This window comes from Balaenoptera ricei, chromosome 4 (assembly GCF_028023285.1).
Source record: "Balaenoptera ricei isolate mBalRic1 chromosome 4, mBalRic1.hap2, whole genome shotgun sequence".
Taxonomy (NCBI): Eukaryota; Metazoa; Chordata; class Mammalia; order Artiodactyla; family Balaenopteridae; genus Balaenoptera; species Balaenoptera ricei.
In genome coordinates, this window is record NC_082642.1 from 63,360,100 (window position 1) to 63,364,890 (window position 4,791).

At 44.4% G+C, this 4,791-nt stretch overlaps 1 pseudogene; it reads right to left on the reverse strand.

Annotated features, from left to right (window-relative positions):
* Positions 1 to 474: 474 nt before the first annotated feature.
* LOC132365286 (ER membrane protein complex subunit 3-like) lies at positions 475 to 1,261 on the reverse strand (annotated as a pseudogene).
* Between the last annotated feature and the right edge of the window lie 3,530 nt (positions 1,262 to 4,791).

The following is a 4,791-nucleotide window of genomic DNA, read 5'->3' on the forward strand; positions in this document are numbered from 1 at the left end:
TGAATTACTTGGAAAATGTAACCAAAGACCAGTAGCCCTTCTTTTTTTTTTTTTTTTTTTGGATCTCAAGAAAACAGGAGTTTACTGTGGTTTAGAAGTCAGAATGACGGTGCATAATAATTAAGTTTAATTGACAAAACTTTTTCTGAAATTTCTGAATTTTTGCTAAGTTTTATACATTATCACTAGCTTGAGTTCCCCACCCCTCTCTCTTACTTTTATTACTAGAGTCACCAGAAGGAAAATTTAAAATATTTCAAAAATAGCTGTTTCTGGGCAAGTCACCCAGCACACACTCCTGTTTCCTGTGGTTTCAAACATAAAGGGGAAGCCGGCTCAAACAAGAACAATCCTTGCTGCACACCCGCCAGCTCGCGCATCCCCCTTTTTATTCCGAGAGGCTCCAGCTCAAAGAAAATTTACAAGGTTAAGCGCTACTCCGAGTTCCTGACACAGCTAACCCCTGCTTGGTCTTCAAAAAATAGAGGTCTGCAATTCCTTTTTGAACATGCCTTCAAAGTGGAGGTCTTCAGCCACGAGCTCCTCTATGACATCATCTAGTGCCCACTGGTGGTCCATCGGCTCCAAAACTTCCCACTCTGTCTTAAAAGCTTTGTTGGTGTCTGTGGCCATGGCCATGGCTGCTCCAGTCAGCCGTTCCTGCATCATCTGTGATTGGTCAGCAGCATTATCTTGGCCCAAAATCAGAGCGTAAATGCCCCGAAGCCCAAAGACATTGAGGAAATACCAGGATGCAGAACTCACCCAGGAGGCATCTAATGTGAGTAGTTTAATTCCTTGCTGTAGCGTAGGCTTAAAAGGCAGGGTCAGTGGAAACGGGACCTTGGTTGTGACAAAGCCTGAAAACGTCATATTGATCCATCCACCCATAAGAACCATAGGGAGGACATGTGTGACGTTGCCTCTCATCATGTCTGTGAGCATAGTGGGATCAATCACAGGAGAAGGAGGCACATCCTTCCTTTTAGTGTTTTTTGAAAGATCCATCCTCTGGGTTGTTGAAGTAATATGTTCGTGTCAGGAAAGACCGTTTGGGAATGTATTTTCCATTTTCCCTGAGGCCTCTCCTTCGAATTAGGACTTGACTGTCGGAGACTTGTTCCCAGGTGAGCTTCTTGTCGCTCTGCAGCAGGAGGGACACGTAGTGGCGAATCATGCCCACGAAGGAGGTGATGGTAACGACGGGCATGACCACCCAGAGGCGGATGTTGGAGTCGAGTAGCAGCTCGGGCCCTTCCATCTTCACAGAGAGCCGGCCTCCGGCTGGCTGTAGCCGGGTTGATTTTCACCGGGGCGCGGGGCTCCTCGTGGAGTTCGCCTCCAGGCCTTCTCACGCCCCTCAGCCAGGCGAGCCCGCAAGCCCTTATTTTATTGACAAGTCAGGAGCATCTTTACCCAGAGGAAATGCCAGGTGACTGAATTTACCCACAGAACTCTTCAGAATCCTTTGTTACTTTGTGTGGATTTGATCTGTATAGATGGCACATTAATAATGTTCCAGGGCCCAGAGAACTAATTATTTACCCACAGATCAAATCTGTCTTTCTCATTTGTATACCTTGCAACTGCAAAGGATGGGAGTTGGCAAACTTGTTAGCACTGTGTGAGTCTGGATACAGAGAACATTTATAGAACAAATTCTTGTCTGTGTTTAGGCATGGATGCTGATGTTAAATACTTTTGTACTAATCTACCGGGGCACTTGATTCAGTAAAAATTTACTGAAGACCTACTTCGTATGCTGCCAAGCACTGAATATAAGCCATTGCGTTTCACTGGGCGCAGGTGTGCATTTCATACAGGAAACACAGCAGTACAAGAAGGAAAGTACATTTCCTTTACTAGGGAGAAGTAGCAGATAGATCAAATTTTGAGACTTTTTTCCCCCCTCTTGCCCTGAATCTTTTCTCCCTGTCATCCAGAAAGTCAGGTAGTTTATTCTCCTTCATCCCTTCCAAGGAGGATTATGACACTTTCCAAAGAAGTCACAGCCAACCTTCCTGGATTTTGTTTCCAAAAGCCTAAGCCAAGATGAACAAATCCAAACACTTAGAGGGGTCTGGCAGACAAAGTGAAGGGAGGAGTGAGCTGGATGGGTCTGTGGTGAGTGGAGGGCATGTGGTTTGGATAAAGAAGGCAACTGCTGCGCTGCCCCAGCTTTTGTTTCGTTTTGTGAGCCCAGAGAAGCCAGACGTCCAAATTTTTAAAGGAAATCCAACTTTTGGTACAAAGAACTACTGGCCCCAGCCTACTTGGGAGAAGAGAACTAGATGAAGAGATAGGTTCCCCGAGACTAAAAAGGGATTTTCCTGGGTTCAGAAAGGAAGATAATTTTGTGCGCTCTATAGAAATAGAGATCTTTACCCACAGCCTCATGGCAGCCTCTGGGTTGATTGAGAGGAGAGAGATGACTTCATGGTGCCCTAGGGAGGTGGGATCCCAGGCACTGAGATTTCCAGGGAAGCCTCCAAAAATTTCAGTCAGCTAATAAAATGAACTTTGGTGTAGAATCCCGTTTTAAGGGAAGACAAGGAACTATGGATATAAAAAATAAACTTAAAATGCTTAATTCCTTGCATAAGATAGTATTTTATCGAGGCGCCTAGAGCAGAGTGGTTTAACATAACCTGGTTTCAATTACTGAGTTCAGACTATGAATCTCACATTTACTTGCTGTGAGTCTTGAGGAAACATGTAAACTCTCAATGCATCAGTTTCTTCATGTTTAAAATGGGAATGGTACTTAATAATACTAAGCCTACTTCAGTATTATGAGAATTAAAGTAAATAATATGTGTATATCTGGTATGACGAACAAGCAAGACTCATGAGATACAATTAGAAATCATCCTTATTTTAACTTCCCACTATCCTTTTAAAATTTATTTAGAAGAGAAGTCCTTCTTCTGCTGCTGGTTGAAAACACAGGCTGATGGATGAATTTTCCACTTCATTTTAGATATTAAGACCTTTTTAAGATTTCAAGGTTGCAAACATAACCTTAATTCTGAAAATGGTCTGATCTCACATACCAGTAAAAACTCCAAATTTGATTTAAAGTTCAATCTTCTCCTCTCTTTCATCCGAAAGATGGGAAGGGAGGGAAGGAAAGCTCTTCCTTGTTTGCTACTGCTGTAAGATGGCATTGTGCACACTGGCCCTGGCAGTTAAATATGGATGACTCCTTGGCCATTTTATATATCCTTCGGGGCCCCCATGAGAACTTACCAATACAAGCCGTGCCTTGTCTTCCAGTTGCCACTTTCTCCCTCAGTCCCCGTTTTCTTTTCTTTTCTTTTTTTTTTTTTGAATTAACTAATTAATTTATTTATTTTTGGCTGTGTTGGGTCTTCGTTTCTGTGCGAGGGCTTTCTCTAGTTGGGGCAAGCGGGGGCCACTCTTCATCACGGTGCGCGGGCCTCTCACTATCGCGGCCTCTCCTGTTGTGGAGCACAGGCTCCAGACGCGCAGGCTCAGTAATTGTGGCTCACGGGTCCAGTTGCTCCGCGGCATGTGGGATCTTCCCAGACCAGGGCTCGAACCCATGTCCCCTGCATCGGCAGGCAGATTCTCAACCACTGCGCCACCAGGGAAGCCCCCTGTTTTCTTTTCTTTTCTTTTCTTTTTCTTTCTTCTTCTGGAGGTCCACAGAGCAGACTCTATTGCCTTCTGTCCTATTACTTCCCCAGACAGTCCTCTGGGATAGGTTTTAAAAAAGCTCCATGCTGGCACATGGTGTTTTTAAAAATGTCATTATTGGGCTTCCCTGGTGGCGCAGTGGTTGAGAATCTGCCTGCCAATGCAGGGGACACGGGTTTGAGCCCTGGTCTGGGAAGATCCCACATGCCGCGGAGCAACTAGGCCCATGAGCCACAACTACTGAGCCTGCGCGTCTGGAGCCTGTGCTCCGCAACAAGAGAGGCCGCGACAGTGAGAGGCCCGCTCACCGCGATAAGGAGTGGCCCCCGCTTGCCGCAACTAGAGAAAGCCCTCGCACAGAAACGAAGACCCAACACAGCCAAAAATAAATAAATAAATAAATAAATTTACAAAAAAAAAAGTCATTATTATCACCACAGTTGGAAATAACAGGTTTGAGAGGATTGTATGAAAAGACATATTTATCTAGTTCCAAATTAGGCACCTTATACTATATATACATTTTAAGAATGTTTCTTTAAATGAAAATTTGACAATTTGATGCTTTTCCCGTGTACCTATTGTAAGTACCATACATGAGTTTACAAAGTATGAATGGGCTAACATAGGATTCATTAACTAAATATATGTGGATTTTTATGAAAGGGGCATTGAAGGCTTCCTGAAAGGAGGCAGCATTTGAATTAAGCCTTGGAATTTGAAGAGAGTTTTACCATGATAGGCCCAGATGGTGGGAAGGGGAAGGAGTGGGAAACCAGAGGCAAAAGAAATGTGTCTGGAGCTAATACTCATGAGTGACACTGTGTTACAGCAAAGGTTGATTACAGGTAAAAGTTAAAGCTAGTATTGACTGAGGATTTCCTGAGTGCTTCATTTGGACTACTTCATTTATTCTTCTCAAGTTTGTGAGGCAGGCACTGTGAGTATCCCTCTGTTATGCATAAGGACATTGAGCCTTAGGGAGGTGAGGGTAGTGGCCTGAGTTCTCCCAGCTGGAGAGGGCAGGAGATGGGATTAGATCTGGCTGTCTGACCTGGGCAGGGCCATTCCTACCTACTGCATTATACAGGGCCCTTAGTTGTTAGGGGTTATAGGTGGCAATCACAATAC